The sequence below is a fragment of the Cupressus sempervirens genome, chromosome 7 (assembly GCF_028749045.1).
Source record: "Cupressus sempervirens isolate cs-2001-9-10 chromosome 7, ASM2874904v1, whole genome shotgun sequence".
In the NCBI taxonomy this organism is placed as follows: Eukaryota; Viridiplantae; Streptophyta; class Pinopsida; order Cupressales; family Cupressaceae; genus Cupressus; species Cupressus sempervirens.
Genome location: NC_143124.1, coordinates 915,236,700 through 915,264,677, shown reverse-complemented (window position 1 = coordinate 915,264,677; position 27,978 = coordinate 915,236,700). Strand labels below are relative to the sequence as shown.

Sequence of the window (27,978 nt, the reverse complement as noted above, 5' to 3'; positions counted from 1 at the left end):
AGATTGTTGATCTTCCCACAGTGCATAACATCATTGTGAAATTCAAGGCATTAAGAAGCAATCTTTAAGATTGTTGTATAGTTTCTATTTCATAGTTGTTTAGAATGCATTGCATGAAAAAGTGTAATTGCATGTAATGCGAATTGCATGTATACAAAAGATGTAATGCCAGTTACATGTGCAGTTGCATGTAACCCTTTAATTTTTGTAGTTAGACTTGGTCAAAGTTGGTTGAGTTGCTCCCACTTTTTCCTCCCCCTTTTTCTCAACTTCTTTGCCTATATAAAGGAATGCCCCCTCATTGTAAAATCATCATTATCTTTCTGCAAGAAAACTTTGGAGAAATTGTGCTAGCATAACTTTATTTGTGCAAAACACTATTTTGAGAGAGTGAATACAAAGGAGCATTTGAGACTTAACTTTGATTAAGTGAAATTGTAATTTGAGTGAATTGTAAGCTTTGTCTATGATTCATCCAAGTTGTCTTTGATTCATCATCTTGTGTTATTGGTAATTGTTCTTGTGAATTGATAGAAAAGAAACAATTGAAACCCAAGCTTTGACCAGGAACAATTGTGAAAATCCATAGCTATAAGCTTTGTCTGTAGCTTGTATGTTCGTCTTAATTCGCAAAATAATTAGATTGTTCTTACTTTAGGAGTCTTTGTGCCCTAATTGTAAAAGCTTTTACCATATAGAAATACAACTAGACCTAGAGCCAAACTGGTACATTTTGGCTAGCCTTTGAGTTAGTTAAAAATTATCGGTATCACTGTTTCCAACTCCCGATTGAAATGTAATTAGAGATTCACCTTGCTCATTATTCACTTTATGAATAAGTGGATCCTTTCTTGAAAGTTAAAAAGAAAGGATAATAGTAACACCCTATTTATAAATCTCTCAATTTTTTTCTTACCTTGAGTTGATCCAAAGAACAGTGAGAAGGGAGAGTCTTCCCTTTAAGGTAGGAGAGACTCTGTCTCACACACTATGGCTGGTCATCCTATTTTGCAACTGGATTTTTACCCAAAACTGTCGGTTGCAAAATATCCACCCAACAGAGAGGATATCATTTTTGGCCCAGCAAAGTCAACTACAGCAGATGACAGCAGAGGAGTAGGTGGCAATAGAAAAGGAGAGGGAGCTTGGAGAGATTGCTGAAATGATGCAAACAACCTTGGAGCTTCAGATGGAGGCTGAAGCAGATTTGAAAGTACGGATAGGACAAGTGCATCAACTACGAGCAAAAATGGATGAGCTTAGAGCATAGATGTCTACTACATCAGCGATGCATCCCTCTTCTTATTGTAAAAATCTTGATGTAATTAGTTGTTTTGGTTATAGTTGAGTTTTGTTGTAAGGGTTGTCTCTATTTTGTCATCCGGAGACAACTTTACTTTTTGGGGGGGATGATGTCTATAAAAAGTATTATAGCCGACAGGTACAGTTGTATTCAAAAAGGCGCGTGACGATTGAATGACCCCTTTGGGAAAGTATATGTACACCGTCTGAAGGGACTATTGAATTATCATAAGCATTACCATTGTAATTGTTGCACTTGGAGTGCCTATTGCGCATATGAATAAAGTCTTTATTAATCCTCGGCAACAGAAGGTATCGCAATGACTAGGATACACAACCATCTCACAAGTGCACTGTTTGGGCACCTTGTGAAGGAAGAAGAGAGGTTCAATACCGAAAAATGCACTAGAAGTGCCAAAGGAGGATGCCTCACTCAACAAAGAGACCATATGGAGAGAGTTGGATGCACGAGAGAAGGTATAGAGGGGAGGCGTACAAGAGATGGCAGTCAGGGATGACATGGCCGCTCAAGGAGAGATGGTAGCCCATGGTGAGGAGATGGCAATCGAGGATGACATAACAGCTCACGAGGATGCGATGGCAGGGCATAGTGACCAAACGATGATACCACTTGGCACCATTTAGATGGCAGCATAGCCACATGATGCGAGGAGGGAAGGAGTAGTACTTGACAAAGGAAGGATATCTCAACATATTGTGCCATAAAAATCACCACTCTTTCCAAATTGGGGGGTGGAGCAAGTAGCATTTACACCATCCCAGTTGTCAATCACAGTACTCTTAGTTCCTACGGTACAATTGCCACAGGCCAAGGTAGTACTCAGGTCTATTGAGGGAGCCCACTGTAAATTGCCTTGACAATTTTTGAAGTTTTATCCCTGTTTTTCAGCCTTAGGAATTTTGTCAAACACTTCCCTTGTAGCCTCAGTTTGCTGACGTTTGTTGTTTTGCTATGATTTTTGAATGCCAATGATATTGATGAATACAAATGATTGCAAAATAACTAATTGGAAATCAAAGTGATATGCAACTTCTTTTTATTATTTTCCAAATGCAAGTACATGAAATTCTGACGTAAAATGCACACCTACAGCCAAGAGGTATTTTCACAAACACTTGGTATGCATCCTATGACTATGCAATGAGGCGTTTTTACAAACATTTGCATACAAACTAAACAGCTGAATTAAGTTGATTTCCCTTCAATACTTCAATGTTCACAATGACTGAATACTTTGGTAACAAAAAGACATATTACTTGTCAAATGTATCCATCTACAATTGCCAAATGTAAATACCAAAAGAACCTGGAATAAGTAGCTGAGATGACATGCTTTTTGGCTTTGCTTTTTTTCGGATTTGCTTTTTCGGACTGCTTTTTCAGATCTGCTTTTTCAGACTACTTTTTGGCTTTGCTTTTTCGCTTTGCTTTTTCGGACTGCTTTTGAGAAACTGCTTTTTCGGATTACTTTTTCAGCTTTGCTTTTTTGGATCCGCTGTGAAAACTGAAACCTTTCTCCTTGCCAACTGATGTCAAAAATTAGATGCATGGGCTGAACAAAAATCACTGAATATTATCTCCCAATTAATCACAAATGAATTGGCCAAATACCAATTCCTCCACTCCCAACTATGGTTGATATCTCACAACCGAAATTGGCACCTTAGAGTCTTCAAACCCTCAGGCAAGTATGCAAGCACTAAGGCTCTCAACACAATAGATGATTATGCAACTCAAGATGTGTAAAATGACCCCCCAAAGGCTCCTTATAAAGATTTCACAAGCAACTCCAAGAAGCTTCTAGAGGAATCCAGCACTTTATTCTTTTAAGTGACTTTTTGATATTTTATTATGTTAGTCACTTTAATATTAAATCAATTAAATATAAAGTTACTTTTTAATATTTTATTGTTTAGTAACCTTATAAGTAATTAATTTAATATATCTTTTCCCCCTTATTTCTTCTTTTTTAGCCTCCGAGGAAAATAAAGGCTAAAATAAAATAAGTAGTTGGTGCCTGTCAAAAAGGGGTCATTACAGTCCTCCCTTCCCGAAATTGCTTGTCCTCAAGCAATTGCAAACTCGGGTGCTATAAAATCTGCTCATTCTCCCATGTGGCGTCCTCTGCAGGCAAATCCTTCCATCTCACCAAGTACTTCTTAATCACTCTGTTCTTCAATTTCCTCTCTCTGACATCAATGATCTCTTCAGGCACCAAGACCAAATGTCCCTCCTCATCAAGTGGTGGAAGATCCATGGAAGAGATAACCTGCTGACCTAATAATGCCTTCTTGAAGCATGAAACATGAAATACATTATGAATCTTGCTGCTCACAGGCAGCTCTAACTCATATGCTACCTCCCCAATCCTCCCGATAACCTTATATGGACCGTAGAACCTTGGTCTTAGTTTCTTTGCTCCACTCTTTTTAAGAGAGGACTGTCTATAGGGCTGCAATCGTAGATATACCATATCACCAATCTCAAAGCTGCGCTCAACCTTGTGTTTATCTACATAAGTCTTTTGCTGATTTTGTGCCATTACCAAATTATCCTTGAGTGTCTTCAATATATCTTGACTTTCTTGAATCCAATCTTTTTCTTTAGGTGCCCTACTCTCACCAAAAGCCATCTCCACGAATGAAAGTGCATCATACCCGTACAAGGCTCTGAAAGGACTCATTCCAATGGACATATGGTGTGTGGTATTGTAACAATACTCTCCTAAATGCAACCACCTGATCCAAGCCCGCTATTGTCCTGCCACATAATTATGCAAATACCCCTCAACCCACTTATTAACAATTTATGTTTGCCCATCAGTTTGAGGGTAATAACTAGTACTGGGTGTCAACTCAGTACTTGTCAGTCTAAATAGCTCCTGCCAAAAAGCACTCATAAACCTGCTATCCCTGTCGTTGACTATGTTCTTAGGTAGCCCATGCAATCTAAAGATCTCCCTGAAAAATAGCTCAACCACCTGTGAAGCCCTGTACTCTGTCGGAATAGCAAAGAAATTTGCGTATTTTGTGAGCCGGTCTACCACAACAAAGATGTTGTCTCTCCCCTGTACCTTGGGTAGGCCTGTGATGAAATCCATCAAAATGCTCTCCCACTTCCGCTCAGAAATGGGCAAAGGCTGAAGTAACCCAGCTGGATGTGTATGCTCGGACTTATTCTGCTCGCAAGTCACGCACTCCTTCACATGCTTCAACACATCATCCTTGAGGCCTTTCCATGAAAACCTCTCTCTAATCTGTCTATAAGTTTTGAAGTAGCCTTGATGGCTTGCTAGGGGTGTATCATGGCAAGATTGTAGTATTTTCTCCTTCAATTTTGATTCTGGTACCAGGTAGATCCTATCCTTATAGTAAATCACATCATCAACTATCCTGTACCTGTCATCCCGAATCAATCCATCCATCAACTCACATGCAAATGTATTCTTGGAGTACTCCACCAGTAAGATGGATTTCCAATCTACCGAAATCTCAGAGAGTGAGCAAGCTCAAGGCCTCCTGGAGAGGGCATCTGCAACAATGTTTTGCTTCCCCTTAACATACTCTATGTCGAAATCATATGCCTGTATCCTACTAACCCACTTCTGTTGTCTCTCGTTCAAATCTTTCTGCTCTAAGAAGTATCTGAGACTGTTATGATCTGTCCTCACCACAAATTTTCCCCCAACTAGATACTGTCTGAACTTCGCCAAGGCATGCATAATGGCAAGCATCTCCTTATATCATAGATGGAGTATAGTCTCTCAGCTCCCCTTAACTTATGGCTCTCAAAGGCGATAGGGTGTTGATTCTGCACCAATACCTTCCCCTGAAGCATCACACTCTAGAATGAAAGGCTGCGTGAAATCAGGAAGTGCCAACACTTGACAACTACTCATCACCTCCTTGAGCTTATCAAAAGCTTGTTGCGCCTCTGCTATCCAACAAAATGCACCCTTCTTGGTCAAATCTGTCAAAGGTGCCCCCAACTGTGAGAACCCCTTAACAAAATGCCTGTAGTAATTGCACAGTCCAAAGAAGCCCCGTGGCTCTGTAAGTGACCGTGGTGTGGGCCAATCTAGAATAGCCTGTATTTTCTCTTGGTGCACTTGGACACCCTCTACACTGATCACGTGTCCCAAATAAAGAATCTCTCTAAGGCCAAACTCACATTGTGAAGCTTTAGCGTACAAGGAGTGCTCCTCCATGATGGTAAAGATCTCATCAAGCTGCTGCAATTGTTCTTCCCAAGTTTTACTGTATATGAGCAAATCATCAAAGAATACCAAGAGGAACTTACGCAGCTGTTTGTTGAAGATATGATTCATACAAGACTGGAATGTGGCAAGTGCGTTAGTTAATCCAAATGGCATCACCAAGAACTCATAGTGCCCATAGTGGCATCGGAAAGCAATCTTGTGCACATCTTGTTCCCTCACTCTAATTTGATGGTAACCTGATTGAAGATCAATCTTTGAAAAATATACTGCCCAATGTAACTCATCCAATAACTCATCGATCCTGGGTATCGGGTACCTATTCTTGATTGTTTTCTTATTGAAGACTCGGTAATCTATACACATTCTCATAGTCTCATCTTTCTTCTTCACCAGGACCACTGAACAAGCGAAAGGGCTGGAGCTAGGACGAATGTGTCCCATATCAAGCAATTCCTTGATTGCTTTCTTGATCTCATCCTTAAATTTCTTAGGATGGCGATAAGGGGTGGTAATCACTGGCTTGGCCCCTTCTTCCAACTCAATAGTATGCTCAAAGCCTTTGTCCGGTGGCCTCCCTAGGGGTATCTCACCAAAAACCTTGTCATGTTTGCCCAATAGCTCCTTGATGTCAATGTGGACTGGCTGTCCTGAATCTGTAGATTCCTTAGGAGTGATCACACACTCTGCTGCCCAAACTATGTCATCATGCCTGAAAATACTCTCCATACATCTAGCTGAAACAATCGTAGGTGCTTTAGATGCCATACCTCTAAGGACCACTCTATGCCCATCAGCATCCCTGAACTTGACTTCCATGGTTTGGAAGTTCTGTGAGTACTTCCCTAATGACTGCAACCATTGAACCCCAAGTATGGCATGGATATCACCCAAGTCAACCACATAGAAATCATCTATAACTGTGTGGTTGCCCATCACAAAAGACAACTGTGGAATCCACCGAGTACAAGCTATCTTACGCCCATTAGCCACCATCACACTGAATCCCTCAAAATCATCTAGAGGAATTTGTCGCTTGTTCACCAATGATGCATCAATGAAGTTATGAGTAGCTCCACTATCAATTAATACTACTATCTGATGACCTTGTAGGACCCCACGAACTTTGAAAGAGTTGAACTTGGGAGCACTGGAGATAGAAGCAATGATCTCATCATGATTTTCCCCATCTGAACCGTTACTGTCTTCCCTTTGAGGTTCCTCTTCCTCAGAACTACTCTCATCATCTGATATCACCTCAATTAAGTGAGCCTTGCGTTTCCCTAGGCAACGGTGTCCACTAGACCATTTCTCCTTACAATGATAGCAAATCCCCTTAAGCCGACACTCCTGTCTATAGGCTTCATCAGAGTTCTCCTTATTACTTTTTTTCTAGAATGGCTTCTTCCCCTTATCCTTATGGAATGTGAAAGGCTTGCTAGGAGCTCTAATGCTAGATGTCGAATATTCCATGTCTCTAGTCTTCATGATAGCATCCTGGAGAGACTCTGGTTTGAAGGCCTTAACCCAACCACAAAGAGGCTCTGTCAATCCCTCAATGAAAAGCATAACCAACCGCTGTTTTGAAATATCTATCACCATAGCTGCCAACCGTTGGAACTCTGTGATGTAAGCATCCACTGAATTAGTCTGCCTGAGTTATGCTAAAGTGGAGTTCAGGATCCATCCGATCAAACCTGTCAATGAGCTTCTGGGTGAATTCCGAATATGAAGTGATGTTGGCATGCCCCAAGGTGACAAGTCCATGGTACCACCATTCATATGCTTCACCTTCCAAATCGAGTGTGGCGTACTGGATAGCCTTTGTTTCCATCATAAGATTGAGCTGCAAATATGTGTCGAGCTTCTGAACCCAAGCTCTAGCTATACCTTTTTTACTTCCATCAAATGATGGTAAGGTTAGTTTTCCCACCTTACGCTGCAAATCTTGATTTTGCACTCCCCGTTGATTGTTTCTTGACCTATTTCTCAATTTAAGACCACAAAAGTCTACTAGTGACATGGCAGCCTTTAAATCATCACCTAGAGAGTTGTACTCCCTCAAATAATCACCATATCCCTCTTCTCTTACTTGCTGGTCGTGATTTGCAGCACCCTGTTCTGTCAAAAATGTAGGCATAAGAGGCCTAAGAGTAGCTCTACTTGCTGTTCTAGCACTACTTTGAGCTGTGTCATTGCTTTCTTGACCCCATTGTGTCCATTCTGCCCATTAGTCCTGTTATGGTTCCTATCATTTCCATTGTTTCTGTTATGTACCAGTTGTCCAAGGATAAGTGACAGTTATTCTCTTCCTCTTGCCATTTCATCTCTCAACTCCTGTTGCCCTCTTGCAAGAGCATTAAGCATTTGTTGGATACTGCTTTCTTCCATGAGTTCTAAAGGACTTAAGCCCTTTCTTGCCCTGTTATAGAATTTATCCAAAGGATTTATGAATGGAACATTTGGAAACTCTTCACTCATAACCCGTACAGGATGGTAGGAACTTTAGCTCTGATACCACTGTAAAGTGCCTTGACAATTTTTGAAGTTTTATCCCTGTTTTTCTACCTTGGGAATTTTGTCAAACACCTGTTTTTCTGCCTTGGGAATTTTGTCAAACACTTCCCTTGCAGCCTCAGTTTGCTGATGTTTGTTGTTTTGTTATGATTTTTGAATGCCAATGATATTGATGAATACAAATGATTGCAAAATAACTAATTGGAAATCAAAGTGATATGCAACTTCTTTTTATTATTTTCCAAATGCAAGTACATGAAATTTTGATGTAAAATGCACACATACAGCCAAGAGGTATTTTCACAAACACTTGGTATGCATCCTATGACTATGCAATGAGACATTTTTACAAACATTTGGCATACAAACTGAACAGCTGAATTAAGTTGATTTCCCTTCAATACTTCACTGTTCACAATGACTGAATACTTTGGTAACAAAAAGACATATATTACTTGTCAAATGTATCCATCTACAATTGCCAAATGTAAATACCAAAAGAACCTGGAATAAGTAGCTGAAATGACATGCTTTTTTGCTTTGCTTTTTTTCAGATTTGCTTTTTCGGACTGCTTTTTCGGATCTGTTTTTTCGGGCTGCTTTTTCGGCTCTGCTTTTTCGGACTGCTTTTGAGGATCTGCTTTTTCGGACTTCTTTTTTGGCTCTTCTTTTTCGCTTTGCTTTTTCGGATCCATTGTGAAAACTAAAACCTTTCTCCTTGCCAACTGATGTCAAAAATTAGATGCACGGGTTGAACAAAAATCACTGAATATTATCTCCCAATTAATCACAAATGAATTGGTTGAATACCAATTCCTCCACTCCCAACTAGGGTTGATATCTCACAACCGAAACTGGCACCTTAGAGTCTTCAAACCCTCAGGCAAGTATGCAAGCACTAAGGCTCTCAACACAATAGATGAATATGCAACTCAAGATGTGTAAAATGCCCCCCCAAAGGCTCCTTATAAAGATTTCACAAGCAACTCCAAGAAGCTTCTAGAGGAATCCAGCACTTTATTCTTTTAAGTGACTTTTTGATATTTTATTATGTTAGTCACTTTAATATTAAATCAATTAAATATAAAGTTACTTTTTAATATTTCATTGTTTAGTAACCTTATAAGTAATTAATTTAATGTATCTTTTCCCGATTATTTCTTCCTTTTTAGCCTCTGGGGAAAATAAAGGCTAAAATAAAATAAGTAGCTAGTGCCTGTCAAAAAGGGGACATTACACCCACGCCATCTAGGTTACTACCTCGCAACGAGTTGAGACAGCACAACAGGTTGCACTTATTATCACACAAGGACTGGCACCACCCACTCGGATAGTCACCCCATCCACAATAGATACTACTTTAATAGCACCATCAACGCCTATTTCATTACTAGATATGGTAGGAGGGGAGCACGAAGGAGGTGGAATGGATGAAGAAGAGGACAACCTGCTAGCAAAATTTCAGATGGAAGTACAAGATATACCTCTACGCTCACCGACCCTGATGACAGAGCAACACAAGGAAGAAGCCAACCAGAGACACTTAGGGATTGTCGGAATGGATTGAGGGAGTCAGCATATGGGCGAACAAGAGGTAGGAGCCACAGAAGGTGGCAATGTGGAGAGTCGCATCCTTCATTTTGGTAATTCAGCTTAGCGCTTCCTCATGGAGTTGGAGGCTATGGCACTAGCTGCACAAGATATAGCAGATCAAGCAAAGGAGTTGGATATGGGATATTTACCTTGGCAACTAGGGCATTGTGGTGGTTCATGATGAAGGGATGCCATACAGAATTCATTGAGCACCTCTCAAAGCAAGGATGGATGGACATAGAGATAGAGGAAAAAGTCTGACAATGGAGCACCCCAAAGGTTGTAACAAGACATGGGGGCATGCGGTCATGAAGGACACCCTTGTCAAGATGGAGCAAACTTTTACAGACACATTCTTGCAACTACAGCAAGTTACTTGGCACGCTCATAAAGTAGAAGGTGAATAAGTTGCCCTATGGGGGAGAGTGCAAGAGCTTGACACCGAATTGGCACAGGACAACTATGGGTGTCAATGTTGGAACAGGGATGCTATGAATAAAGATAACATTTTACCTATTCACGTGTTATATACTTTGTATAATCTCTGTTTATTTTTGTTATCATATATACTGTAGAATGTAGCACTGTTGAATGGTTAATATTGGATGCACTGTATAATCTGGTTCAGATTACGCATCTAACACTTCTTGAGTTTTCCATCTCATGCCAAATCATCACACTTCTTCATAACTCGAGCACTTATCTTTGACTAGAAAGTTTGCGAACAAAATCCCTTAAGTGCCCTATGGGTATTCTTAGACAAAGGTCGAGATTGTACTTCAAAGCTCACTTTGGATTTTAACATGAATTTTAGTAATTTGTATTTGCAGGAAACATGTATTTAAGAAGATTCAATATATTGTGGGAACAAAAAACTCTGAAATTATTTTAGTATTTTACTTTTGTGACAACACAAGTTTAGAATTTTTGTATTTAGAAGGTATTGCTTATGATTGGTTATACCATGGTTTGATTACACAGAGACAGCTTGGTGCAAACATTTGATGATTTCAATCAAAAGATTCTAAAGTATTTTGAATGGAAAGATGAGTATGATTTCGGTGAGCTTGCATGAATCAAACAATTAAACTTAGATTATCTTATGTTTCTAAATTTCAATGTAATGTAGTCATGGTGCTTGATATTTCTGAAAAGAGAATTGTTTTTAATTTGTTTCAGGTCTGTTTGAACCTCTTAAAAGTATTGCTAAGGCTTTTGCACCCCTTCACTACAAGACACAACCAAAAGAGCTTTTGACTTTCATCTCAATCAAAGGCACCCAACTTTACTCAGCATAAAGGGAAATTTTAGAAAGGTCGAACATATTCACATCCACAAAAAAACCCACACCTCAACCACCTGCAATAAAGGTAGATGACTACAGCAAAAATGAGCTCGAGAGAAAGAAATAATGTGCAGCAAGGAGCCATGGGAACCTGGTCATAGATACTTCGGCAAAGGTCAAGTACATTATGCCGATGTGGTATCTGATGAAGATACAGATTCAAAAGAACTTGAGGCAAAACCATGCATACAAGATCATGAACCAAAAAAGTTGGGATTCACACATACTTGTAACTCTTTTAGCACCCCAATACCATCCATTTAGAGTTCAAGGAGTTAAGTAGTGGACCACAATGTTTATTAATAGTGGGACTACCCATGTTGGAACTACCCTGATACTGACCTACAAAGAGTTCTTGCTGGAAAAGTTTGTCAACAGAATACTTTGTGATGAAATGTGATGAGTTAATAATGTTGTGTAAAGTTAGCATGGTGACTTACATATACCATTTATATTGTAGGTTTTGGGGTATATCATACATGTTGTATTACGTGTGGTGATACTCTGGTACCAACAGCAAAGATTTTGGAAGAACTCACGACAGCATAAGAATTAAGTGTTTACAAGAGCACGATCAATGGTGCAAGAGCAACAACGGCAAAACTAGAGATCATACAACATATTTGAGGGTGAGATAACATACTAGAAGATGGTTCTTAGTATCACAGGCAATTAGGACCAATCATATGTTAACCTACTGCAAGAGAAGAGCTAGTAGGGGCTTTTAAACTAGGAATATGTGTGCATACCAACAATGTAAAGAATGTGACTATTGATTCATATTGTGTGGTCATACAGAATGTATAAGGAGACTGTTCGTGTGTAGACATCAACCTTGGTGACTTATGCAGTAAGTTGGCATCATGTATGGTTGGGTTGTAGTTGCTTATCTCTTAGTGTTCCACAAGTTGGTTGTATATTTAGATGGTTTTCCATCTTCTATGAATGAGCCAAGGTTACCTTTTTCCACTTCATTGGACAATGAAGGCATTTGCTTGTGGTATTGATGTGTGAACCTCAAAGAAGTTATGTTGTAGATTAAGTCTCTATAAAATGTACCAAAGACCTTATTACATAGAAAACATTTTAATTTTGAAAGACATAACTATGAATGTCTTTCAGTTATGTGTTCTACAATTAGATCCCTAATATCGTAGCTACTAATATGACCCCAAAACCATACATATATAATGTTCTTAAGTATATATTATATATTACTAAATATATTATGTTGAGCACTTGTGACAGGCTTAATAAAATATGATAGATATGAAAATCTATCATCACTAGAAAAATGACATGGCTCACACAATGTCCTTGATCCTAATAATTTGAATGGGGGTGCCATAGCAAGAGACAATTTGTACATAAATGAAGCTCGTCATAGTAGTCACTATGTTGTCTACAAGTGCACTAGCCTTTGCTCATTTCATCAAGTACTCTAGCTACAACAATATATTTGCATCTATCCAATTGGCTGACCTTGATTGGACCAATGAAATCTAATTCCTACCTCTCAAAATATCATATGGTTGTGATGGGAATAAGGGCATGCAGTCTTAGAAAAACTTTTCGAGTTCTAGCATTCGGTCCCATATGTCCTCCAACAAGGCCTTTGTGGGCTTCCTTTAGTACTCCTACTATCTCTTCCTACATGACACATCCCTTAGGACATGGTCAAAACCCATTTTATATAATAATCCATTAACAATAGAAGGGTTTACTATTTAGAGTTAGGTTCCTTCTCTCTCCTAGTGACATCTTCTTCAAAAGGTGTAGGTGGACAAATATTCAAAATTCTCATACCATAGAGGAAAGTATTACAATTTGAAACAAATGGGAATCCGAGAGGTCTTCATTCATTTCCTCAAGTGGTTCACCCAACTTAATTCTCAACAATTGATCACCAAGAACATGCCTTTTCCCTGGCCGAACAACGATGGTAGCTATGAATTCTTGCAATAGTAATAGTCACCCACTTGTTTGACCTTGGGTGATGGGGTTGTTTACCAATTACATTAGGATCTAGTGATCGATAGAGAAGGTGAATGGTATTGCCAACAAGTAGAGTCTAAACTTTTGTACTGAATACGCCACCTTGAGTGCCTATCACTCTATTTTACTATAGCTCTTTTTTGCCTTCCACAACAACCAACTAGGGAAGGAGACTTATTGATTCAATCCTTAGGGTCCCACTTGCACCAGCCTTGCTCCTATTGCATAGTTCTATGCATCAACACATGCATGGACCTTCTTACTCTAGTCAAGATATGCAAGGATTCGCGAGCTTATTAATTGTACCTTCAGTGTGTTAAATGTCTTTTCCTAGTCCTCAACCCATGTGAACAATTGACCCTTGTTAGTACGTCCAACATGCAAGAAATCTGAGCAAGCTTTTTCTGATCTCTTGTAATAGCCAATGTAGCCAGAAAATAATTTTGCTTAGATGACGTTTTAAGGGGCTTCCATTTGTACAATCACTTATTTTTGGGGGGTGGAATTTCAATCCAAATTTACAAACTATGTAGCCCAATAGTTCACCCCATAGTACCATGAATAGGCACTTCCATGGATTCAGGGCAAAACTTGTTGCTCTGCACCATCCATTTGTTCCCTGGTGCTTTTAAATGAGGCTCTTGGTCAATATAGATTGACCAGCTATCAAAGAATGCTTTGAATCTTCCAACTAACATTTTGTCAAAGATGTGAAGGATAATTCTTTGAAAATTTGATCGGGCAACGCACAGATCAAAGAGCATCCAATTGCATGCATACACTTCTTCACCCTTCACTGTCTTTTGATTTGACTTTGTTTCTTGCCTTACGACTATCTCCCATGTTTATAATCACTGTCTTTTTAAAACCTATCAATGCCATCAGCAGATCACTCTCTTGAGCCTGTTTTAGCACTGTCACCAAAATTATGCTTTACAAAGTCTAATGAGTAATGTCTTTATCATTTCAAGACTATCCTATATGACACACATCACAGTGCTCTCAAAAGCACCTATAAATCATTTACTTCGTAGTCTTATGACTATCGTGCATTGTTCAAATGAGATTCATTTTGAACTGCCATTTTCTATATTCATTTGAGTCACCAACATAATTGTCACAATCACATAATTTCCCACTAACTTACCTAGTACATGAAAACCATCATTTATGTATTTCCATGTACCTTGCATTTACAGCCAACTCTTATTTGCTGCCCTATGTCATGGCTCCATAAAATCTCTTTGAAGATAACTATCATTACAAACAACTTTTCTATTCATCCTTGCAATAACTACACCTCGGCTCTTTCTACTGTCACCTTTGTCCTCAAGTCAAACGTTTTGGAGCATTTGACCTCTACTGGCATCTCCTCTGCCACTCTGTCTATTGTCAACTCCCTTCTTGCTCTTGTCTTACTTGCCAACTTTTCGAAATGTCTCTTTAAATTCCATGATTGTTGTTTTTCATGAAGCTGTCATAGGGTCTTCAAATAGTTTTCCAATACATAACAGTCCCCTCCATGACTGTCAGGTAACATAGGATCTTGTATTTGTTTATTAAGACTTGTTCTTGTTAGTTGATTATGTTTCAATGCTTACACAGCACAAGGCAGGAGTATCCCCAAAGGAGATGTCCTAGCCCCCAGCAATACAACCACACAGCGGAAACACAAAAGCAAAAAAACAATAATGAAAGATCTGATACCAACTCACAATAAAAAAAAAATTCATAAATATAACTGATTACATGCAATATGCCCGACTGTAAGGCCTTCCAGGTTAGGGCCAAATACAAACAGCAATTACAAAATCAATTCTGCAAGATCCAACAAGATCCGACTTACAAACCAATCTCAGCTAGTCCAAAATCTAGATACACAACTGGATAAGAACACCAAGAAGTATCCACACTTGTACCCTCAAGTCCACCAAGAGATCCTCTAGTTCCTAAGCCGCAGCTCTAGCTCTTCAAATTTGCATTTATCCTTCATTCCATCCCAACTCAATGACTAAAAGACTCCACAAAACCCCTAATTACACTACTCTAAGCCACAAGTCGGCCCTAACTGCTAAAAACTAAAATTAAATACTTGAAGAGCCACAAGTCGGCTTGCAACAGCAATTAAATGTCTACAAATCGATATCCGATCTCATAGCTTCGATTGAATTAGAACTCGTGCTTTAAACCAAAGGTAAAACTTTAGGTCCCCTACAACCCCTTAAAGGCGCAAAGGCTGAATCATCAAGGATATCTGCGCATCCATCCTAAAAGTCAAGCACAAAAAACTGTCGCGCAAACTACCAAAAATCGATACTCATAAGGAATTAGAACTTGCGCCTTTAACCAGAGATAGTACTTTAGGCCCTCTTCAATCCCTAAAAAGCGCATCCTCTCATTCATTGTGAAAAATTAGTTACACGTCCTACAATAGGCACCCAGAAACCAGAAAACACAGTTCCAACAGCAAGGTAAAAACAGCTCAAACTTCAACTCAATCCATCCAATCTCTATGCAATCATGAGGAAGGGTTCCCCAATGTGTCTCCAACACATCCCTAACCATGAAAAGCATAGCTCCACCAAAATTCAAGCTCGATATCCTCAACTCTTAACTAAAATCCCTCCAAACATGCAGGATTGCATGTAAGCCTAGGATGCTCCTGCATCAAATGACTTCCATTCTTGTTCACATGATGGGAAGGTATCATTCCTCATGGCAATATCCTTTGCTTCTACTTTCAACAGCTCTTTGCCTCTTGTTTCACTGTGATGATCTTACTCAATGTCACCATGCTTGCATTGTGTCTCTTCAAAACAAATTTGACTATCATAACAGCACTATGTCCTCAAGGACTATCAATTTAATCCACCTCATCATTTAGGCTCTTGATAATAGATCTTATTTCAATACCTTGTATCTCTTTGCACTTTACAATACCCCTACCAACCGAAAAAACGCTGCCGCACCTCGACTGCATCGGTCAAGCACCCAGGTGGGATGCAAGACGTGTGTGTGTCTTTGGTGCTTGGGTGCAGGGGTGTGCGCGGGGTGCTCACGGGGTGCGGCCAACTGAATGGCCCAAAAAGTTATAAAAAAATACTTTATTGCATTTCTTTTTTATTTATTTTTATTCACGCTAACCCTAATTAGGTATGGGTCCCATGTGGTTTATTTGAAGGTTTAATAAGACCAATAGACCTCAATTTCATTTCATTGTTTTGGAGCAGCAAGGAGCACAGTGAGCAAAAGAGTTTGGAGGAGTTTGTGTGAGCTTAGTGGGTGATTTTGCAAAGGATTGCAAGATCAAGAGGAGCAAGAAGATTTGATTTGGCAAGTGTCTCATCAAATTCAAGTTAAGTTTTTTTTTATTTTACAACATTTTTTGGTTTTAGAAATCAATTTAGTACTTAGTATTTAGTTTTACTTTCAGCTTTAAATTTTTGAATGTTTCATTCTTGAATCTATATTAATTTTTTGTTCTTAAGATATGCTGAAACGTATTTACTATTTAGTATTTTACTATTTAGCTTTATTTTTTATATATATAATATTTTTAAATAGTAAATGCTAAAATTAAATAGTAAAGTTTTAACTTTTAAGTAGGCTGAAACTAGTTTGTTATAAATTATAACTTATTAATTACTTGGGTTGAAATGTATCATGATTCATAATCATATTTATAATTTTATTTTCATTTTCTAAAATGCAGTTTTATAAATGGCCTCTAGATCCGGCCAAAGTGCAGAAGACATAGAGATTAATGAGGGAAGTGCATCTAATTATGAGCCTGCGCCCGAGGGAAGTGATCATGGGGCTAATGTAGATGGTCAATCTGAGGAAGAGCTTCCTTATGTTGCACCAGGGGTGCCTTCTATTTGTAAAGTTTCTAAATAAAATTGTCTCTGATCAAACTTGTAATCTATCCTTTATTGCTGAATATGAATTTCTTAGAACTCCGAAGTATAGAGTAGTTATCAACCTTTATTCTGATCTGAAAGTAGTTTTATCTCTGCAATAAATCGATTTGATACTGTTACTTGAGGGAGCAGACTTAATGTATGTGTGTCCTCAAAACTACAACAATAACCCCCCTAAATATCATGAATAAAGGGCACGTCCCTTCCTAAGGCGAGACATGTCCCTTCCTAAGGTGGCACATATAACCTCTCCCAGATATCAGCGATCACAAGAATGGTTAACACATAATCAGCCACTAACATAATTGTTAAGTTAGAACAAAATATTAATCACTCTTTAGAAGTCGCCGCCTATCACAACAGGTTTATAGGAATATATTAAATGCTATTCATATGATATTTAGATGGAGAAGATCAAGTGCGGTCTGCACATTCAGACCTATAGATTATCTAGTTACAAACTTAACACTATTGATTGCCCTTCAGAGATTTTGGCAAAGTATGTTAGGGGTCCTTATGATCCAAAGTCCCCTCTAAAATAGTTTGCTATGAAAATTACACACCCTACACCTTCAGGTGGTGGCACATGTAAATGGAAGTGTAATATATGTGGCACAGAATGGTTTGGCAGCATTACAAGAGTTAATGCACACCTTCTTTTTTGGACTGGTTATGGCATGAACCCATGCATATTCTTGTCAAATCCTAAGAATGTGAAATACAGAATTGAAGTGAACAAACTATGGGACATTTATGATGATATTGAAGTCTCGATGCCTAGATCTCTGGCTGTTGGGCAACAGGTACAGAGTATACAGCAGTTACAGGGGCAGCGAGATACATCTACTTGTTTCTTGCATCAAAGAGCAGGGACTATGTCACCTACACCATCATTTTCGTCACCTAGACACAGTTCAGCAGGGGATAGCAGTAGGGGGAGACGGAAAGCAACTACAAGTCGTAGTCATAGTAACCCCATTGCTCATTTATTTAACATGCACACAAGGGACCAGTTAGATGATGATGTTGGTGATTTCTTCTTTTCCGATGGCATCCCTACACATGTGGCTCGATCTCCCTATTTTGTGAGGATGATGTCCATGGTAGTGAACGAGGAAGAGCCATCATATGTGCCACCAGGTGACCACAAGTTGAGGACCACAGTGTTCGATAGAGCCTATGACAAGGTCGAAATCCTAACGAGGTAGAAGAAGGCATGTTGGATGGATTCAGGCAGCAACATTATCATGGATGGGTGGACGGACATTAGTCATCGTCCACTCATCAACATTATGGTTACATGCACCGAGGGCCCATACTTTTTGAAGGCAGTTGATTGTTTAGGGCATCGTAAAGATGTTGATTTTCAGTTTCATGTGCTTAGGGAAGCCATTGAGGAGGTTGGGCCACAAAATGTGGTCCAAGTTGTGACAGATGCAACACATGTGTGCAAAGCTGCAGGGAGGCTTGTTGAAGCAGCTCATAGGCATATTTGGTGGACTCCATATTGTGTGCATGCCATGAACAATGAACTCAAAGACATGGGAAAAATTCACTGGATTAGACAAGTGGTTAATGATGGGAGAGAGGAGCAAATGTTTATCTGCAATCACCATACATCACATGCACTTTTCAGGAGCTTCGCAAAGAAGCAATTCCTGAAACCAGTTGAGACCAGGTACGCATCATATTATATTCTCTTGGGGAGAATGATTGAGTTGCAAAAGTCATTGCAACTCATGGTTATGACAAAAGAATGGAATCGATGGCCTAAGTCCAGAACAGAGCAGGGGAAGAGGGTAAAGGAGACAGTGAAGAGTGATCCGTTTTGGAGTAACGCAAAATACAGTCTTCATCATTACTCCAGTGTTTCAGGTGATTAGATATGGAGATGCAGATTCACCTAGCCTTGGAGAGGTTTATAAGTGCATTGATTCCATGCTTGGGCAAATGCGTATTGTTGTACGTGAGAGAGACCCCACTCTAGCATTCTATACGGAGCACATTGGGTCTATCATTCACCGCAGGTGGGAGAAGCTTAACACTCCTTTGCACATGGCTGCCTATGCATTGAACCCGAAGAGGTACATACCTAGGCCTAGTAGAGTCACACCACTTCAGGATGATGAGGTGACTAATGGGTTATTTCGATGCATTGCTAGGATGTATGATATTGAGACTACTAGTGAGATTCACATCAAGTGGTCTGAATTTGCTAGTCTTTCAAGTAATCCTAAAATCTTGATTCAATGCTCTAAACTCTTTATAATTATAAGTTCTTTTAATTGTTACTTATAACTTTATTTAAGTTATTTTAAATTTATGTTGTAAACTTGTAACTTGTAATATACTCTGATATTGCAAAGGTGGATCTCAAAACTATGTCACAAAAGAATCTCATTTTGTGGCGGAAATGTCATGGGTCACAGAAGTCAAAGATCACCTCACTAGTCATCCGACTACTTTCTCAGGTTTGTAATTGTTAATGTTATAATTCTGTTGGATAATTTATATTATATATATGAGATATATAATATATGACAAATATTATATATGGAATAATTCACTTATATTAGAGTGATATATATATATATATATATATATATATAATGTATTAAGGGTATATTAATTGTGTTATAACTATAACTAATGTAAGTTAATATATTAAAGAGACATCTCTCTTCAAGAGGCATGCCTCTTTATATCACATATATATTCATTCGAATAGTAACTTGAAAAACACATAAAATATCCACAAGTGCTATTACAAGTTACAGATCCTATTTCACTAACATGGTATCAGAGCATGTTTGATCTTAAGGATTTTTTCTTTTGATATATATATGGTGAATAGAAGAATACTGTGATGGTGATTCTATATTGAATACAGTCTCACAACATACTTTAAAGATAACAAAAATGTTAAATATTGATACGTGATCGAGTTGCGTTGAGAATGGAAATGATGATCTTCATCATGTTGGGAAGTCATGGAAGAAAAACATTTCTACAATGGTCACAGGGTGGAAATAAACAAACCAATGAGAGTCTTCCTTCTTTTATCTTTCTTTCTTACGGAGAAGGGGAAGGGGGCGAGTCTGATCTTGTACAAAGTCATAACATCTGCAATTTGAACAATTTGTAGAAAATGGTGTCGGAATTCTTCAACTGCATCTGTGAAAACAAGGAAAAAAATAATTAAAGATCCCGTCATAAAAAAACGCTGGTCAAGGAATACATAGATAACAGTTTGGAGACATCAAAATTCTACCGCAAGCTGAGCGAGTCTCTAGGAATGGAGAAGGTCAGGCAGCGGGTATTAGAGAACGAGTTACACAATGAGATGATGCAGAGAGAGGTCAAGGAAAAGTGTGCGGAATTTACAACAGGTGAGGATGTATTCAAGAACTTTAACCCGCGAGTGAAGCCCCTCGTCGAAACTCACGAAAAGACACGGGTGATACTTGATGCGAAATCAAGGGATTGGATAGAAAGCGCAGGCCCAACTTCATAGAAAATCTCTTTGCTCTGCTTGTGTCGCTGACAGCAAATACGTATGATAAGTTTTCAAGTTACTTGGCTGCAGGAGCTGCAGAACTTGTTCTTATAATTGGTTTTGTTTTTGCTTAACATTCTTTCTTCTCAAGAAGAACGGACAAGAACCGAGTGATGCTTCCTCTTACTGCTACACAAGAACTATATTATCTTCTAATGACTTACACTCAACATTTGCTGATCATGAATGGGCACATGGTAAACTGTTATCAGCTGATACCTTGAAACAAAAGCAAAATGAGGAAAATGCAGGTAACTTGATAACAGCTGATGCCCAGGAACAAAAGCAAAATGAGGAAAACTGATGGGTACACAGGATACAGGTACAGACTAGTCTTGCCTCTCGCTTGAGGAAATAAATAGTTTGAGAACTGAAGCTGGAACTGATATAAGGCTTGCTCCTGTGACTAGTAGCACAATAGATGTTGATCCAAAGGAACCTGAATTTGAGCCGGTAGATTTGGTACCCATTAACAATGGCAAAGATGTTTCATCTTGCTCACTGTCTGATTCCCCAGTTGTTGCCAAATATGACTGTATAGATAACTTATCAGCCATGCCCCGGTCTGAACAAACTTTAGTAGCTACATCACAGTCCACAAACAATGCACCTTCTCCTGTTAAATCTTATTCTGAAATAAAATATGTGTCCAAAACATCTGATAGTGATGATGCAACTAGTTCGCTATATTCAAAAACTGGTGCCACGATTCAAATTGAGGATATGGACTCCTCAGTTGTTTCACTTGTTACAGGGCCGGAATCAAATTCAGAAGATTAGGTTAGTTCTATGGAAAGAAATCCAGATGTTTCTAGTGATTTTGATTACACCTTTCCTAGTGATAGTGCAAAAAAAAAAAAAACAACCAGATCCCACAACTTCTACAATATATAGTATTGATCAAAACACTTCCGCTACTCCTCATATTCCAGAAACAATGGAGACAAAACAGTTTATTAATAATGAAACTCTATTAGCATATAAAACAGTACCAATTATTGTTGTCACAGACTTTAGCAAATCTATTTTAGTTCAAGAAACTAGTGCAAGTGGGCTTAATGAAAAAGATGAAGCTGTTGGTTTGGCTGACATAGAAAGTATTGATTCAAATTCAACAAGAACCTCTATGTTTGAACCCCTATCTTCAGAATCTGAATGTTCCTTTCCATCTCCTGGCATACCTACTCCATCTCGTTCAGCCCTGCATGTTGCTTCCGATAAAGTGGTGGTTCCTCCAACTATTGACCATTTACAAGGACAAGCTTTTGCAGCTCTTCAAGCTCTAAAGGGATGATTCCTTGTAAAGAAGAAAAAGAAAAACATAAAGGAGCCTATCATATTTAATGTGAAAATAAAAATAATATTGTTCGATGGCATAAGAGTGAGAATTTTACATTGTGGGGGAAATATAATAAACAATGTTTCATTCCCACTTGAACCATCCTTAGTGAGGAGCTGATTCAAAAGAGGATCTAAGAAGATATTTTCATATATGGACCTTCATGTACCAAGGATGCGTAGATATGTATTCATTATCCTCTAGTATTACACTTATCTACTCATTGTAGTCTCTCTCTTATTTGTACTTCTATATGTGCTATTGAGAGTCATTAGCCTTAATCTTTTACTTTGTCTTTGAGGATGCCCTTGCAGGAAAGAAGATTGGAACATTAGGCATACTACCAAATATTGTGCAGACTCAATCTTATGATATTAGCTTCAAAGAAGCTGTGATTTAGGATTCATTAATTATCTGACGATCGGGTTGAAAAATTTGAGTCTCTTGAAGCGAATATCCTTGATGATTGACATTATGAGAGGGAGTCTGATAGTTCACTAGAGGCAACCTTGGAGAAAGAGAGGGAGCAGAAAATAAAATGCTTCAATCAAACTTTTGATGATCTTGGTTCAGAAGGAGTAGACCTTGTTGATGGATTCTCCACTAGTCAGAAACTATAACAGCTATAGGACTATGATTCATGGGATAAAGTCTCATGTTTGTAGGCTGGAAGACCTTATGCTATCAGGATACCTATTGAACTAGGGAAGCATTACATGACTTGCTACCAAGAGGTTAGAAGGATGATAACAGATTCAGAGGAAGTTTGACACTTCATCGGAAAGAACCTTTTGCTAAGAGGTCAGAAAAGGTGATATCAAACTAAGAGGGAGAAACCTTATTCTCTGACATGTTTTATGGTGAATGTTGTGACAACACCACATGACAGTATTCATGGAGACTTCATGGGAACTTTTGATGTCATACATGTATGAGCCTGTCCCCTATGTACATCATGAAGAAGTGACGACTTCTAAATGATTATCACTTGTATTAGGAGAAGTTGTTGTAAAGTGACATCCTTACAATAACTTGTAGCATGATTCATTTTTTGTGAAAGTGTTTCATGTAAGGGCTTTATCTTGTAAATCAACAACTAGGCGGTTGATGTCATTAATTTGATTATCTACAAGTTGTTTGTATAGATATATTTTTGGTACTTGGTGTTTATCATGCCTTGATATTTTGACAGGCCATTACCACATTGAGTACTTGGTAGATATCATTTAGTTGATGTTCTGATAGGCAATTACTCGGAGTATTTGGTGAATATCATTTGATTGATATTTTGATAGGCCAATGCTCATGTTACCAAATATGATATCAAATAGTAATTGGTGAATATCATATGTTGATATTTTGATAGGCCAATACTAACATTATATCATATTCTAGAAATCTTCTAATCAAAGATTTCCTATATGTATTATTTTTGAAATATTACCTATGGTGTAATATCTATGTGTTTTATCCTTCTTCGTTAAGAGGGAGTGTTAATGTTATAATTCTGTCTGATAATTTATATTATATATATGAGATATATAATATATGACAAATATTATATATGGAATAATTCACTTATATTAGATATATATATATATATATATATAATGTATTAAGGGTATATTAATTGTGTTATAACTATAACTAATGTAAGTTAATATATTAAAGAGTCATGTCTCTTCAAGAGGCATGCCTCTTTATATCACATATATATTCATTCGAATAGTAACTTGAAAAACACATAAAATATCCACAAGTGCTATTACAAGTTACAGATCCTATGTCACTAACAGTAATTCCACCCCTTTATAATCTTTAACTTTAAGAGTTTTACTTTACTGATTTTAATTTATGATTCATTGATTCAATGAATTATCATTTATCATTTGTTACAAATTGTATGAACGTTTGTTGTAAGTTGTAACTTTCAACTTTGTTATCTTAGGTCTCTAGCTCCTCAACTGCAGAGAGAAACTGGTCCACCTATGGCTTCATTCACTCAGTTAAGAGGAATAGACTTACCTCTAAGAGAGTAGAGAAGTTTGTTGTTGTACATGGTTTCTTGCGGCTCAAAGATTGCAAGACACGCAAGTACAAGGAGAGCCCTGCAGCACGATGGGATGTGGAGCTAGAGGATCCAACTCAAATTGATGAGGATGATGACGTAGCAAAAGTCAATGTAGGGCTAGTTGGTGTTCCTTTAGAGGATCAAGATCTTACCCACAAGGAGTCTAGTAGTTCCAGTGATGAGGACTTTGGTATAGGGATGATTGCAAAGCACTTGGGATGATTCCATTCTCATTATTGACATTTTGTCATTTTGTTGATTGTACTCACTTTGATACAGCTATGATACATTATTTCATTTCACTGTTTCATGCTACTAGGCTCATTGTCATTATGAGCATCTTTATGATATATGATATTCATACTTGAACAATGAATTTTGCATCTTGCCTCTTGAACTAAGTTAATTTGTTAAATGGTCATTGGTAATGTTTATGAAGTTTCAAGTTTCAAGTTTGAACTTTTGATTTGTGAATTGCATTTCAATTTTCTCTATTCAACTATATTTGGTATGTTATATAATATATTGAAGTATCATTTCATGATTAGCATTTTCAGTCACATATATATACTATGCAACCCCCTCCCCCCTCCTCCCCCCTCCCCCCGCACCCCCACCGTCCCCAAATTGGGGCCCTTTTTTTTCCCACACCCAAAACTCGTCCTGACATCCCCCCGCACCGCCGCACCCCCGCACCGGTGTAACACTGCTTAAAACTTAAAATGTTAACTATCCTCTTTCACTGATTTCTATTCTTATCACTTGGCATTCAAACTTTACATTGTTTTAGATGACTTGTCATTAATCATTTCTTAGTTTCAACCAGCTCTCTGTTGTAGGCTACTTTTTTTAATTTAGTGATCTTGCTGTCCTATGAACTATCTCTATATGACCTCTGAACTTTGTTCACTATCAACCTTTACCTGCAACCCTTGGGACACTATCATTTTCACTGTCCCTTTAAATTTATGTCACTGTCTTCTTAAGATTATCATCTCTAACATTTATTGTATCCTTGAAGACCTGTCATAAGATTCAAATATCCTTCCTCTTCTGCAACCTTTCTATCTTTTCAAATTGACAGTCCCTTCAGAATATAACCTCTGTGACTGTGTTCCCAGTATGGAAAGATCTTTGAGAAAGCTTCAAATTGTCAAACTTTTACAGACATAAGTACCCCTCTCGTACTCATGGCTTATGATGTCTTTCATGATACATGGCCTGCATCCTCACTGTCTCTTAAAACATGCCATGATTGCCTTAACTCTGCATATGACCTCTGTGACTCTCCTATCTTAATATCCCGTTAGTGTAAGTTTGTATCTGCTTAAGAAGCTAGGAGTGAAAATACATGTTAAAATGATGCCTTTCTCTTCATCCCATGGCTTACTGACATGTCCTGTCCTTAGCAAGCTTATCATGCATTCCTTACAGGGTGTGATGCAAAGCTTGTATATTCCTCTTTCTTCGCTGCAAAGAACAGTGTGACCTTTCAAACTTGACAGAACAAGGTCTTGACATTTCATAAGTTCTTCATACCCCAGGCAAAACTAAAGGACTGTGACAAGAACAAGAACTGTTTTCAAAGATAAATAATATGCCCCATTCACTGCCTATGACATTAAAGGGCTTTTGTGGTTAACAAATTACATACTAAATTCCCTGCCTGCAACCTTATAGGCTTTCATGGTTAAAACACAAGTCCTTCAAACTGACTCAAGGGAATCAACTTAATTTTCACATTGCAGACTGCATGAAATCACAAATGCGCTCTTTATTGACAAATGCAGGGAAGACTGTAATTTTAAATGCACTCTATATTGACAACTATGGTCTTTCTTCATGACAACAAAAGGTTTTCATAGATATCAGAGATAACAGACCTCATAAATGATGAACGCAAAACACATAGAATCCTCTCTCGGGAGACCTAAGGTCAAGTGGAGGTAACTTGTCATCAACTGACGCAATGCAAGGCAGGAGAATCCCCAACGGAGATGTCCTAGCCCTCTGCTATAAAACCATGCAGCGGAAACATAATAACAAGAAGCAACAATGCAAATCTGATACCAAATCATAATAATATATTCATAAAATATAACTGATTACATGCAATGTGCCGGGCTGTAAGGCCTTCCCGGTTACAGCCAGAAACAAAGCAAGTAATAGTTCTGCAAGATCCCTCAAGATCCAATCCCAAAACCCTGGCTACTAGCCCTTCTCAAAATTCACTCTTCCAAGCTCCTCTACTTCTCCTTGCTGAATGATCATCTTAAAGACTTCCCCACAACCCTTACTTATACCAATCTAAGCCACAGGTCGGCCCAGAACACAAATTAAATACAAATACATAAATTAAATGCCAAAGTCGGCCTCCTACAATAATTAAATTCCCAAAATCGATGTCTTGGTAAAATTGCGATATCTCCTAGCTTCGGATGAATTAGAACTCGTGCTTTGAACCGTAGATAGAAATCTAGGCTCTCTTCAATTCCTGAAATTTTCATCCTCTAACTCATTATAGAAAATTAGTTACACGACTTGCAACAGGCACCAAATTTCCAGACCATGCCGAGCAGCAAAAGACCATGCCGAGTAACCAAGACCATGCCGAGCTCCCAGACCATGCCGAGCAACCAAGGACCATGCCGAGCTCCCAGACCATTAACCAAAATCCCTCTCAAACATGCAAGATTGCAAGCGAACCCAAGATGCTCCTGCATCATCAACTCCTAGAAATTCCAATTCTTCATTCACCACATCATGTTTCTCTCCATGTTTTGAAACATGCCATGCAGGGCAACAAAGCAATAAACCATAGTTCCATGCCAAGTTTTGGGGAAGACTCCTTCAATGTCCAGTCAAACCCTAAAACTCAAAAATTCACTTTTTTCAAAGAACATCAACTGCCCTCTTTTTGGCATAAAGGCTTATTTGATGACTCGTACTCCTTTTCAAAGGTAAAACATGATACCCACTGCCTCGTGATATGACCAAAGACATGTTTTAGTCTTAGGAATACTCACAGACATGATATAAATGGAACACTTCATTTAACACTAGCATTTGGAAAACATTTCCAACCATTTTGATATCCTAGAAGGCTAGAACAAAACCAAGACTTCTAGAAAAACAAGGGTAAAAACTGAAACACTATTTGAGCCAAAGAGAGAAAATTGGCCAACACTTTTAGCAACCTCAAAGGAAGTTTTGCCTGCTAAAACTCAAAGACCAGTTGTCTTGCATATCCATTGAGCATAGAAGTCCAAAAGACCTGAAACAAAACTCAGATCCGAACTTGACAAACAGCTACTGCACCTCATAAAAGCTAACTCAACCAAAGAAGAGACGGCAGACTACTGAACAAAAAAATCCCCAAACAGCAACTAACTAACTGTGCCCCAGCTATTGGAGGAAAAGGACAGTTAAAACAAATTTGATCTTCGTAAGATTTCTTTATTTTGGGCTGCAGTTATTCTACTTCTATGAATGAAGTCTCTCAATTGTTAAATAAATAATTTGATTTGAAAATCATACTCAAATACTTGCCAGTGATCACGATTATCTAGGATACCAGCCCAGAATTATCAATTTGGCAGAATCCTTATCTACCAGAAGGTCCTTTGTAAATCAATCTATAACCAAGTCATTGCAATTTGGTCGATCTGAACATTTTGTTCTATTGGAATTCCTTGGAAAATCAGAGCTTCAAAAACCTGAAAGAGATCCTGGATTCTATGGCAATATGACTTCATCCTTTCAATTGTGGCAACAGCCAGTTCTTTAATTTGCCTAATGAAAGTTCCAAATATTTGCAACTGCTTAAATTTCATCTTTTCTGCTAAAATAAAACCATGGACCAATGATCTATATTTCACTTCATCATCTGTACAAATAAACTAGAGGCAAAGGCTTCCTAAAATTTCTTCCCTGTTGGAGTTACAAGACAATCCTGCTCTTAATCCACTAGCACATCTAGCACCATCAAAGTATAAGTTCCATATCCCTGAAATTTCCTCATCTTCTTTAACTAGTTACTTAGGCATCATTTATTTCAATAACAATTTGATCTTCATCATACATCACAAAAGTTACTGATTAT

The 27,978-nt window shown here is 38.2% G+C and overlaps 1 protein-coding gene across 1 annotated transcript in view; it reads right to left on the bottom strand.

Moving 5' to 3' along the window:
• The window catches only part of MSFC1 (Mitochondrial substrate carrier family protein), a 63,885-nt gene that overhangs the window by 28,985 nt on the left and 6,922 nt on the right, over positions 1–27,978 (bottom strand). The gene's annotated exons all lie outside the window — the stretch shown is intronic.